General features: G+C 41.2%; 1 long non-coding RNA gene across 1 annotated transcript; it reads right to left on the bottom strand.

Moving 5' to 3' along the window:
* Positions 1-1,082: 1,082 nt before the first annotated feature.
* On the bottom strand, positions 1,083-13,396 carry LOC119394360 (uncharacterized). The gene is made up of 4 exons (XR_007415992.1): positions 12,948-13,396; positions 10,924-10,993; positions 7,017-7,075; positions 1,083-1,101 (listed from the first exon to the last, which is right to left on the bottom strand). It is a non-coding gene; the product is annotated as an uncharacterized LOC119394360 (long non-coding RNA).
* Positions 13,397-14,182: the final 786 nt, after the last annotated feature.

The raw sequence follows: 14,182 nt of genomic DNA, 5'->3' as shown, positions 1-14,182 counted from the left end.
CAACGAGTCATATCCAGCTTGACTATGAAACAGAGGCGTGACTCAGTGGTAAATAATAGAGTACTTAAGGGGGCGTGATTGGGTACATGGGTCACCTTTGTTTCAGCTTGATATCTCAGGAACTGTTGCATGTTCTGTTGTGAAATTTCGCGTGCTCAATAAGAAAGTGTTTGGGCTTCACTTCGTGCAACTATTGCCACGTAGCTTTTCTTACCGTTTTGCATTTGAGTACCAAATGTTAGACTGGGGTGTAAAGTTAAATGTACCTTTTTCTCAGAAAGAAAATAAGAACAGTATGACCATGAAATTTTGCAGGCTAAATCCACATGGTAGTGACATTAATCCGTAGCTAAAGAAACGGGTCCCTACATTACCTCACAAGAAAAAATATTGTCCTCACTTGTCTCGTGCCGTTAGAGTGACTTTTCAATTGATATTTATTTCTTAATTTTAATTCAGCCAGCTTTTCAAAGTTTTAGCCCTATTGAAAATTTGCCCAATGGTGGGCATGATGGGACCCACTACCCACCATCTTGGTGGATTATGGTACTGGGTAATGATGGACGCATGGTGGACAGATGGTGGGTGATGGACGGATGGTGGACAGATGGCGGATGATGGACGGATGGTGGGTGGATACTGGGTGATGGACAGATGATGGGTGGATACAGATGATGGGTGGACGACGGGTGATGGACATGCTGGGTGTATGCTGGGTGATGGGCAGATAATGGGTAGATAACGATGGGTGTTGGACGCCTGAGTCAAAGTCGAGCTATGCAATTATTTACAAAAATAAGGCATTGTGCTTCTTAACGTGATTATAGACAACCTTTTACCATCGAGGTTAACGAGTTTACTTGCTGTGTCTACACGTGGCCAAGCATACAGCCACATGTTGAAGCAGCACGGAATCAATGAATGCATCTTGCACCAATACTCGTTTATTTGTTCTCCGTGCTGCCATGCCTAACACGTACGCCCTGCTGGCTTGCTTCATAAAGTACCTTCTTAGGAACTTGCAGATGGTAGAAAGGCAGTTTTTCTTGAGGTAGTGCAGTCAGCCAGATTGGGTGTGCTTGAAGTACTTTTCCAGGCATGCTAGAACAGAATTGAATAAAAACAAATAAACTGCTTTTGCTAAATTTGGAGCATAACATCAATGAAACCAGTTGCAATAACTTGACCAAAGGCTTAAAACCATATCAAGTCAAATAAAAGGCAGCATGTATCAGTCCACATGTCCGTAACGTTCTAGTACATCGTTGATTGCCAAGGCTGGTGTGCAAACCCAATTAGCTACAAAGTACGTCAACAGATGTCCTCGCTGTGTGCTTTGAGACTCCATGTCGCTTTTTCTTATACCAGCCATCTTTGACTAAAATATGCAAGCAACCACTCTTTCCCTACCGAGTTTTTTGTTAAAAAACTATAAAAATACCATTTTTTTATTTGCCCATTTGATTTCACGTGTCCCGAAACAACTAAAAACTTTTTAAATGCACTTTATTTGCAAGATAAAAGAAAATATTTTTGAAAGTATGCGGAAGATTGGCATCACTCCCTGCAACACAGAAGGTGCCCTAATTTTTATTCAGTCTTGGTGCAGAAAATGTCTTTGAAATTAAAAAAAAATAATAATGTGCGGGGAAAAGGAGCCCGTAAAAAAAGCCCTGGATGCGTCGTGACGTTGGAGGTTTCTTTACAACTATAGCCGTGCACTGTCGATACGTTGAGATCGGTGGTCATCCAAATCTGAGGATTTAGAAAAAAAAATATTCTGTGTAGTCGCTGCCACACTTGCAGGGGCACTGATATCTTCGTTCCACAAAACTTAAGCGAACAAGCTGAACAAAGCTGTTGCCGGCACTCGCGCACGTACACCCTTTCTAATTCAAGCTGCGAGAATCCCGCCTGTCCTCAATAAAATGCATGCTTTGAGCGTGTTTTTATATTTTTTACTGCACTATCTGTGTAAGTCAAAGACAGCGCAGCAAACTGAATCAGAGTATCTTAATTGCAGCGCACGCAAACGCTTCTTTCAGCGTGGACGAGCCCAGTTCTTCGGTAGGAGCAGTACAAACCGTGTACGAACTCAGATCGTCTGTGGTAGGAAACGGGTTAAAAAGATTTTAAAGAGAAAAACAACTTCTGTCATTTAGTGCAAACAACTTCAGAGTACCAACGACACCACTCTTACGCGAGAAGATGCTTGGCAGGCGATTCATTAAAGACGGTAGGCATGCAAACTAGAACACAAGAGAGAAGTCAGGACAACACAAATGCTGACTAACCGACTAGACGAACAATGTTTAGTCGGCGTTTGTGTTGTCCCAACTTCTTTCTTGTGTCCGTGTTTTATGCCTACCATCTTTTATCATGTATTCCTACCAACTAGCTCTGCTTTCTGGCATTGGCAAGCAAGACAATGCGCAAAAAGAAGATACACGAGGCGATGCTGCACAGACGTTCCCACACCAGCTCTCCGTGACATGATTTTGCCAGCGCCTGCTACGGGCAATAATCTTTACATTGTGTTCCTACAGACCCAAATCTTAACATAAGGTTCACAGAATTTTAGCGAACCAGTGTGGCCAAAATACCAAAAAGACGTGATCTTCGCAACATCATGTTGACCTGTATGTGGTGAGTTTAGCATGAAATTCAAGAAGTGAAACACTGGCCTTCATTTCTCTTCTACTTTTTTACCTATGAAAGTAAAATAATGACATTACAGACCTTAATAATAATTTATTTGTCTAAACTGATCTAAGGTTTCCTTTAGTGTCCTTTAAGGGGAGACACTCCTCGAAATAACTTTTTCATTTCCGAACAAATTGCTGGTCTCAATAAAAGTTTATTCCTCCTCCTCCTCCTTGTAATAGACTTGAAAATACACATACACAAATACACATACACATATGTTGGCATCAGATGCAATTCACTAAAGATTGTTTGTGCACTGGCACTTGAGTTTGCAAATCTAAGTGAAACAGCACAGAAAAAAAGCTACATGTATGCTAACGTCCTTCACGTCCAAGATGGTGTGAGCGTGTTGCGTTAGTGTGCCGTGAATGCGCTGCATGCAGAACTTTCCTTTTTTGGCACGATGGGAAGCATGAAAGTTTATAGAAAACTTTGTGGAGGACAGGCACAGATAACCACGTCATCCAAGTAAGGTGTATGGTTGTAATTGTTTATATTTTTTGTTCATATCCTATGCTCAACACATGTGAAGACTAAAGAGTACTTATACTAAATAAATAGATTACTCTGGTAGGCCATACCTTACAAACTTTCATTATTCCATAAAGTGTGCTGTTTAACTGTATCGCTGTGAATGCTGCAGCATAAGAATGAAATCAAATGTTCCATAAAGCGCAATTAAAAGAGGTTTAAATTGTTTTCCCATGCTTTCTTTGAATCCATTACTTGTTTTTTTTTCATATGGTAGTGTTTTAACCGAAAACTGGGGCTCGCCTATGCTTTCCGTCCTCTTCGTCCGAACAATAGAAGCATTACTAGCTGAGTGCGATAAAAATAATGGCAACTAGGGGAAAATGTGACAAAATCAGTCCTGAGAAATGGCAGAGATGCAAATTGGACACAGCATATTTGTTCAATATTCAACACAGGTCTTAGGCAACAAACATTGATGCCATTTGGTCACCAGCACTGAATGGGCCAAACTGAAGTATATAATTGGCCTAACAGACGCTTATGTCCAGCATGTGTAGCAGCCACTGACCTATATGCTTGGGTCCCCAAATTGAGTGCCATCATTGCTCAGAACAGCAGACGTGACGTTCAAACTAGCATCACTTTTTTCGTAGAAAGTGAGTGCATTTGCCGTAGTCTCGAACCCTCAGCACTCAATAAATAAAAGGTAATCATCTACTGACCAAAAGATTCTAATCAGGGCACCATCAGAACTGACAGTTGGGCAAGGTGGTACTGATTCATCATTGAAATTTTGCTGGTGTTGTTTTGGTCTCTTCTTCGTTCTTGTCTAGTGTATTAAATGATCAACCAGAACGTATACTTCGTCGACCATTCTTAAACATCACCAAGTTTGTGTGACAATGCAATCCTGCCACCCTTTCATTTATTATCACTGATATGTATACAGACAACATTTCTTACAAAAAGCCTCGGCATTACTGTGTTTTTCAGAACACCTTTCAGATCTTTGCAGGTGCATTTGTTGAATTTTTTGCCTGTTTACTGGTGGATCTACAGTGACGTGATGGCTGGATGATGTCTTCACACAAATTTCATCACAAATGTATAAGTTCCGAGGTTATGTCAACCCTGCAATTCATTTCAAATAGATTGACTGTGAACAATAACCGAACTCCGAGATCTGGATTATTTTGCAGTTACAAGGTACTAATAGGCAGATTTCTCCTGTGCTGTTTTGATGATGGCAGATGTGCTGGCTAGAACTTATGAATATAAGTGCCTTGCAATGATGACACAGAAATCTTGGGCTTTCACATGCAGTTCAAAGGCTACCACACGTGCTCGGCATCATGTCTGCAGTTCGTACGGCAATACTGGACTCATGTTCAACCTATTCAAAGCTGGTGAAGAATATTTAGAATGACAGAAAGCTGAACAAATTGGTAATGATTCACCTTAAAACAAAGGTAGGCATGCAAACGCAGGCACAAGAAAGAAGTGGGGCCAACACAAACACCAGCAAACAAATGAAGAGGCATACAGTGGTGGAAAAGAAAGTGGACACAAATACCTTTACACGCATGAGCAGGGATAGGGAGACACTTATCAATCCGGCACACTTGGAGCTTTACGTGAGAGATAACACTTCAGGAATCTGATTTCTTCGTCATGCAAGTCAGCTGACAGATGGCTCACACATGCGGTTCCACTACTATCGATATGCCAAGCTTCTACCATTACAGGTTTTTACACTTCCACTGTTGTATGAAACTACGCATTCATTTAATTTTGGCGTGCATTTACACTCTCGACAATGCAAGATTATATTAGATGGTAAACCTCTAGTTTATGACTCCTGATGTTTCGTTAATCTCTGGTAAACATAGCGGCCCATTTGCTCTTTGGAGAAGCAGCAACAGCGAAGAGAAACATTATACCACACTTGTACCGCAATCGGTAAATTTTTGATGTGTTCTACGAAATGAATGTTAGTGCACTTTTGTCTATTATCTGTTTATTCTCTCTGCAAGGTGGCGCAAATCTTACGTAGCTTATTGGCAGCCGTAAAGACAGCATTACCACGGTATGCACTTCTCACTTTCTTTAGCCTGTGACATAAGCAATGAGTGTAAAGAATACCTAAGGCATGCTTGTTACTGTTAATTTTTGCATCCATGTTTGCACGTGACACAATCAGCTTCTTTAAACGTTCAGTGACAGTGGCTACTGCAAATCTAGGATAACCTGCATCTAATGGATGCGTAACCTGTGCGTTAAAGCTGGCCTTCATTTTGTGTACAGACTGGTGAGAGATGAGTTAAAGCATGACATGAAAATAGCGTTTTTTTTCTAAGCTTTGAATGCTTGGAGTTGAAGTTTGACAACAGTATTGAAGCTCCAGAAGAATACTGCTAACAAACTTGGTTTTCCTGAAATGCTAAGGAAATGCCTAAAGTTTGTATACTATCATTCTGAAGCAATACTTCAGTAAACTTTGGCCATCCTCCATTTAACTCAAATTGTTGAATCATTGAGGTAACCACGGATTCAAATTGGTAACCACAACAAAATATCAAGTAAGCGTAACATGCGCAGAATTGAACTTGCATTGATTTAAAGATGCCCCAATTCTCACTGATTTATACCTTAGCACAGTTGACAAATGCTTGGAGGAGGCCTTAGGTAAAGATATTATTGAGGTTTTTCATTGCGTAGACAATTACATGATTAATTTTTTGTAGCGGTGATAAACTGGAAACCGTGGTTACCTCAGTGAATCGACAATTTGATGTGATTGAACGAGGGCTGAACCTTTCTAAATAATTGGCTCAGAATAATGACAGAATAGTACAATTTCAGGACATTACCTTAGTGTTTCTGGGGACCACGTGTGATGGCAGTATGCTCCTAGATCTTTAAAACTACTGTTCAACTTCTCATCCAAGCATTTTCTCACCAAGTCGTGTGTGCACACAATGAACACCAGCTTTAATGAACTGGTTAGGCATCTATTAGATGTAGGTCATTCTTGCATTGTAGCCTCGGTAGCTCAATGTTTAAAGAAGCACATTTTGTTACGTCTGAACGTGGTTGCAGAAAGCAATAGTAACAAGCGTGTCTTAGGTGTTCCTTACATTCAGTGCTTATCATAGGCTAAAGAAAGTGAGAAGTAGATAAGGCATTAATGTTGCCCTTATGGCTGCCAATGGGCTGGGTAAGATTTGCGCCACTGTACTGAGAAAGATGAGCCGGAATAGACAAAAGGCAGACTCAAATATGTTTTTGCAAGACACACCCACTAGTTTACTGATTGCTGTAGCTCTGGTTTATAAGTTCTTTAAAGCTGTGGCTGTTTCTACATAGGACAGAGGGGCTGCTGTGTTATTCAGAGATTAACGGAACGTAAGAGGTCGTAAACCAGTGGCTAACACACTAAATTATCTTTGCATTGTCGAGGGTGTATATGCACACCAAATTCAATGAATGCAAGCTACTATTCGCTAGTATCGAAATCACATTTCTCTCACGTAAAGCCCCACATCTACCAGATTAATAAGTGTCGCGCCCATGCCCGTGTGCAGGTGAGTGTTTGTGTCTACCTTCTTTTCAGCCGCTGCATTTCTTCAGCTGTTAGTCAGCAATTCTGTTGTCCCGATTTCTCCCTTGTGCCCGTGTTGCATGCCTACCTTCATTTAAGATGAAGAGTGGCACGACTGTTTGCTGCTCAACCGCAGTCTTGAAGAAAATGTCCCCACATTGCTAATTCATGAAAATATGACAGTTTTGCAAGTGAACCACGAACACAGCTGCAGGATGTGAAACATAACATTTACCTGACTCTCGCTGCATGACTTGAGTAAGCATGGTGCTTCAGGACAGCTCCTTTGCAGATCTAGAGCAAAAACGCAATACAAATATTAAACAAAAATACAAATACATGTTTTTACTATAAAATGCATATAGGTTAAAAAGCACGAGCTCGTATAAGCCTATTCACATATTTTAAAAGGTTTCCAAGAAATAATTCTCGAAGCATCCACAAGCTACAAACATAAGTAAATTTGATAAGATGCATCGTCAGTGTGTGAGAATGCATTTTGGCTGTTACCTATTAGGTTATCTGCGTGCAACTATTATAACAATACCTGGGCAATAAACTTTATAAATGCACTTCATCTGGCACTCTGAGACTATTAATATTTACAAACGTCGATGACATGGAAAGGTTATGCGGCTTTGAATGATGATCAACAGTACATACATGACTTCCCCAATCAGCTGTGAAAATGGCTCAAGCTATCGCTCTCTGTCAGCTAAATACACGGTGAACAGTTTTATTAAACCCCATTGCCAAGATAGCTGCTTAAGACATTGCAATGACATAGTCAACAGAGAAGCGCAAATAATGTATTTCCAGGTTTGTTGAATCAAAAATAAAATACGTCGGCCACGCCACCAGTTTGCTTTGCGTTCGCTTATATTATGTATTAGTAGAGGTTTGCTATTGCATATACTTCATTTTAGGCCAAAGACCTAGAAAAGTGTTCACATTGGCTCTGACTGCCTTGTTTCCTAGTGGCGTGTGTGTCATCTTCACATCTTGTCTAATGCTGTTTCATTGCCTTTTATATTGCACCAACCAGTGCAGTCCCAGTCAAGCACACTACTGATTGAGTTGTGCATTGCAATCATGCAAATGTGGTTAACATATCAGCAAATAAAATGTAAGGCACAATTACCTAGACAAACATAGCTTGTTTTGAACGAGAAAACTGTATTTCATTATTACGCTTCCTCCACACAGATTCCGCAGAAGTGAGTCGCAAAAGATATGTTGTTTTGATGGGCAAAATGAAGTATATGTGACGCGCCTATTGACGCCTTTTCTATAGAATATACATATTTGATATTTTTTGTTTTTTTTAGCTTTTGAAGAAACTGGACACTAATAAGCACACAAGCTAATGTGCATTCATCATGTCTGGCTGAGTAGCTATTCGATTCATGCAACATTTCAATAACAGAGCGAGTTTCATAAAAAGAGTGTATAAGAAGGTTACAGCTGTTGCTCATTGTAACAAGTTTGCTTGCCCTCTCCTTTTAGCAGATTTCTATAAAATACAAGAACCAAAGAAGGAAAACTGTAGTGATGCACCATTTGGCATAAGGCAATATGTAAGTGACTCATCGCTTAGCCTATAAAAATGACACCATATCTTAAAACAATGGTCATTCCTGCAGTGCCTGAATGTGCATTCTCATAAAGCTTGAATTCTTGCATTGTTTTAACACTACTTAAAACTGATGATAGTTATTGACTCCAAATTCTTCCACAAAGAGTCCTATTCGCCCTTTAGAGGGTGGCAGCAGCCCACTTTCGCATACGCTAGGCACAAATAAAATCTGAAAACATATTTTTCTTGACGAACAGCCACCAGAGCAAGGTTTTGCTGCATGAGAATAACTAAAACTGAGATTTACGCACAACGCCAGCTGATAACCATCAGTCGCACTAAAGTGAGCACACAGCAAGGGTCATTTTGGCCCGTTATATCTCGTGAACAAAGCAAATGAGGACATATGATATTAAAACCGTGTGTTCACTGACATAAGCACTCTTCACTAAAAATTGTCGTCAAAGTTGAGACCGGATTGTTTAATTTTATTTTTGAAAATGACTTTTTTGAAAAAAACTCGCTTCTTTAACTATTTTTTTTTTTCTTTTTTTGCGTTTCCCGTAGGAAAATGATCTTCCGTACAAATGTTGCAAAGGTTCTTTTCTATATTTGACACTGTTTTGAAGTTTCCGTTTGAAAAAGGAAAGGCGTCAAGGCGCCTTTCCTATTACAAGCTTAGCACATTTTTTTATTTCTACCGTGTTTGCCATTTTTTCACATCTTCCTTTTGAGAACGGCATAAAAAAAGCTTGGATGTAATTCACAATATTTGCGTTTTAAAACCAGGAAAAAAATTTTGGACACGTCATTTACAGTTCGCGTTAAATTCTGCCGTGAAATCCGAAAACATTGCAGTGAGCAAAGACAGGAGGCCCGCACCGCCACCTCCAAATATTTTTTTGCCACGCCGGGAGCGTTTCTTGAAATAAAATTTTCGGTTCAGTGCATTTTGAGTGTGCCCACATAAAACATAAAAACCCAGGCAAAACAAACATATCGACCAGACAGGCATGTTTGATCTCTCGTTGAATCACCCTGCTGTGCATTGCTGCTGTGTATTTGTGGAATGTGTTTTCTCACCAATGCTTGGTTCGAGGTCACCTAAAATACTATTTTATAAGAACAGATGTGCTACTGTTAATTTCTGGGATGTCAAACTCAACAAATCCGCATCCCTTGGCACGTGTCACTCAATGCATTAAAAAAGTTTAGCCTGGCTGGTATAGATCCTAGCAGGGTATCTCCATCCTTGATCCAATTTCAGCGCTAAAGAAGTTGATATTATGGTACAGATTCACCATGGTGCCACTCAATGGTATCAGGCTGCCTGCAATGGGAGGAATCTCTTTGTCGTGTTCCACTTGGCATTCGTGACCAAAATCTTATGGCTTTGAAGATGTGTGTACAAAGTATGGATAGGCATTGTACGCCTCAGGAAGCATTGCTTTTGTGTGCCTATCTGCAGCAAATGCATTTATGCCACGGGTATCTCTGCGCTGGCATTAGGTGTCGCCAAATACCACGAACATTCAACTCTAGGAAAGAATGTTCAGAGCCACGTGTAACGTTCAATGCAACAACAAAAGCAAGGATTGACTGCAAGCCTACTTGGTTCACAATGAGAAGAAAAATGCTACAAGGGTCGATAGAGTGTGTAATTGCGCTTCTTGTATTGCCCAAAAGTGCTGTAGCATTATAAAAATGAGAGCGCCGTGAGAACACCATCTAACTTTGAATATGTAGGAAAGCTTCAAAATGGTGCTCCAAGAACGTTCACACATGATGAAATGAAAACAGCAAAAAAGAATGAAATATTGCACAAAACATCACAAGTCATGTCATGATTGTCATAACTGGAGGAGGGATTTCAAGCTCCCTCAAAAATTAAAATGCTGCATGTTCATATAAACACACACACACACATACGAACACAGCACAAAAATACATGATGTATAGCAAGACCGCTACCATTAAAAATTTTCTGGCGAGGCCCCTGCATGGTGTGTATTTGTGTGGGGTATTCTGTGCTATCTTCATTATGACACTGTAGCAATAACACAAATCTCTTTGCTGTACAAGGGTGTATACATGAAAGCCAAATTTCCTGAATGTGGCCCTATTTCCTTGAATCAATGCGGGAATTGTGGGCGGTGCCATTACTAAACATGCAAATGGAAACAGGAATAATAATAGATACACGGGATACACGGAACAGCAACACAACACTGTAACTGGTTTCTAGACTTGACAAATTCGGCTGTTTTGGTGCGTGATATAGGTTGTTGTTATAGATTAAACTAGACCTAGAAATGGAACGACACACTTTAGTATTGAGCAGCTTCAGATCTAAATGCATTTTAACTTTGATGTTGATGTGTGGCACATATGTCCTATGTATTATCGAAGATTCCTACTCCACATTAGCACTCCTACATGTTCCTATGTTTGTGTGTAGCAGATGAAACTTATTGAACCTCACCACATGTGTAGTCACACATAAATCGCAAGTTTGGTCTGTGACAACAATAATGTCAAAATTGTTTACAACAGAGCTGTGGCCTACCTGCATTTGTTCATCACTCAGGTTCACATCAGCATTGGCTGCATATGGTCATCACCAGCAGGGGAGGCGGCTGCAACAATTTCTTTGTTAAAGCATTGCCGAGAATTTGGCTGGTAGGACAGGCTTTGAGAGAAAGTTGTGTAATAAGGCTGTTACCAGTCAACTCAGAGGTTATGCCAAGCAGGCATGGTCTCACGCAAACCATACACCGAATAATAGATGGGACTGACAAATACAGGGACATTTTTAACTTCGTTCATAATGGAACTAACACATTATGCACTGATTAGCTTATGTGTTAGACAGAAAATAACATGAGGGAGGTCAATATATTTCACTAATAACACACATCCTTGTCAGCCACATGCTGTAATGGGCATTCGACAATTACCCATCTAGAAAATGTGAATATATGTTATCTGAAATTTTTAAAGCCTCATCGTTCATGTGATTATTGCTCAATACACTTTCCCATGGATTCTACTGAATGAATGTCAACAGCATGTGCTTTGCTGCCTTCAACATAATTTATGAGAATACACTTTGTGCTTGACGAAAATTGCCGAGTTTTTGCAGAATTTCTGTGGTCTACATGTCTTTTTACAGCCAACAAAGCTCCGCATGCCAGTGTTGCACAGAATTTCTGTGGTCTACGTGTCTTTTTACATCCAACAAAGCTCCGCATGCCAGTGTTTCACTGTGCCATATCAATGGATTAGCAGGGGAAGTTGGGCGAGTTGGTACGTTATCATATTCAGCTGAACGTTTAGCGCAGCATAGGTGAGGGAAGAATTGGATGACACTGCGCTCCATTCCTGGTCTATGCCACGTTGCAGGTTCAACGAAACAAGCCATGTGAGTGCCATATAATCTACCTTAGATGCAGGTGGCTTGTTTCCGTCCTTAGCAACATACACAATGTGCAACCACATTTATAGCATACTTTATGCAATTTAGCATACTTTAGCAAATTAAAATTTATGGTACCGTAACAGAGCCTGAGCTCGAGCTCGTGGGTATGATTACAGCGCTGTTTAAGTGGTGCTTTATGATACTTGCCGGAGTCATGGAAAACTGCAATCGCGCTCCACCAGTAGAGCGCGAATAGCGTATGAATGGTTTTACATAAACGCACTAGCACATAAACACAGTAATGAGTGCTTAAAACAAGCTATACAGCTGCGGAAGTTAGGAAACAAGTAATACCAATCCAATAAGCAGCAGTTGAGGGTAAGATGGGAGCTTGAAGAGATGAAAAATTCGTGAACACGGGGGTGTTGCTGGCACCCCGTGTTCACGAATTTTGCACGTAATACCACTGTCACACGTAACTGCAATGCACGAACGCACGTACAGTGCCGAGGCAATAGCAAATTCAGATGAGAGTACGCTTTGCCAAATTAGGTCAACACGCATAAAGGATAAAAGTGGGTGAAACTGAAAAAACTAAATACAGTGTCATGCTGCAGAAATTGCATTTTCAGCAAATCCACCTAAGCTATTGCTTAAAAGACGACAAACAATGTCCAAGAGTGCTAACCTAAACGCTTTTGGCGGTCACGTTACTTAAGGACGCACAAAATGCACGCCTAAAGAAAATATCTCTACATACACTTTATTTCTCCCACTGTACTGATTCACGGCTCATAGCACAAGACGGTGGCTGGATATCATTCCTTTAGAGCTCGTTCAAAAGAAAAAAATAATCAAGCTTGGATTTCATTGCTTTACCCCGAGTAAGTTGACGAGTGTAAACTGCACGCATAAAACACATGACGATGGTGTGTCTGAGAAAAATGTCTCCTTTCAGCAAATATTAACATAGAGCAGCGCGTGCGCACGAGCTAATTACCAAAACTTTATATAACTACTGATTACGCTCTTGGACAAACGTCGTGCGCGGGCACCATGCACACAACAACGATATGTCGAACCAACAAGTTATGCGATTTCCTTCAGGGACAACGCATACTACAATAAAAACGACTGACAACGTACGAAGCGTAACATTCAAAATCACTTACCTCTGGCAAGAAAGCACGCTGGCAGCGTACGCTGCAGGATGACCGCCGGTTTTCAAGCGATGTGCAGAGCAAGGAACGGCCAAGCTACCCGCGTCCGGCTGTCCGCCGGTATAGCTCCCGAAGTGCTCGAACGTCAAGGCATTTTCCAGGCCCACAGAGCGTGTCGTCGAGTAAGGATTGCGGTGCTGCTACTCACTGATGTGTGGAAACATTTGATGAGGGCACGGTCTAAAGAGGGTCTCCAAAGCATGAATCACGTCCCTCGATCACACCGAACAAAGGAGTCGCAGAGAACGGAGTCGCACGGCCGGCATCTGGTGACTATTTGCACGCTGCCGCGCATCATACTCAGTGAAGAACTTGCGCTTACGTCAGTAACCGCAACACACAACACACAATGCGAGGTAACGCAGTAAAGGTCGACAGCGTGAACAAAACTCGACACTACGACGCACGCACGAAATGCAGGACGCCGCCATGTCTGGGAAGAAGAAAAAAAAAGCGGCAGGCGGCAGGCGATGCGATGGTGGCGACACTAGCGCCACCACCACCTCAGTTTCAGTTTCGGTATCGACATAAGAACAGGAAAATCGTGTGTACGTTGCTATAAATAGCTCAAACACGAGTGCTAACGCTGCAAGAAGGAAATGCGCTATCTTATATTTGTCTCATCAATCTGTCATTGAAATTTAAAGCAAGTTATGCAGATGTAGCAGAATAGTTAGTGAAGTTGTTCAGGCGAGGTCGGCCTTTGACTGCGATGTGAAAATGCACATCATGCATTCACGAACATTTTCTCATGCAATTACATCCGCAGCTTAATGAATGTTTACCTTCAACCTTCACTTTATTTACTAATACAAAAGCGAGTCAGCTCTGAACCATGTGGTTCATTGCTTCTCGCTTGGTACAGCTCAACGCGTTTGCTTCATCGCGGGGATAAAGCGGGGCGGTGACATAGGATTCCCATCACGCGGAAACACATATGCAAAGATAACTAACCGTGATTGTGTTTTTCGCGTGCTGTGTACGTGGTTCAAAATACACGAAAACGTTTTCATCTCGGTGCCCATGGGTGCACGTAGTACGCAGTGCAAATGTGCTGTACGATGTATTTTTGTGCCCTTTCTTAAAGCACGAAATCACACCGTTCGTGTAACATGCATTAGGAAATTGTGACACAGCTGCCAGAAGTAAGTTATGAAGAATTGTGTCCGCTGTAAATGCATGGGTAA

This window comes from Rhipicephalus sanguineus, chromosome 1, assembly GCF_013339695.2.
Source record: "Rhipicephalus sanguineus isolate Rsan-2018 chromosome 1, BIME_Rsan_1.4, whole genome shotgun sequence".
NCBI lineage: Eukaryota > Metazoa > Arthropoda > Arachnida > Ixodida > Ixodidae > Rhipicephalus > Rhipicephalus sanguineus.
The sequence above is the reverse complement of the archived record's forward strand: the minus strand, read 5'-3'. Positions and strand labels throughout refer to the sequence as shown.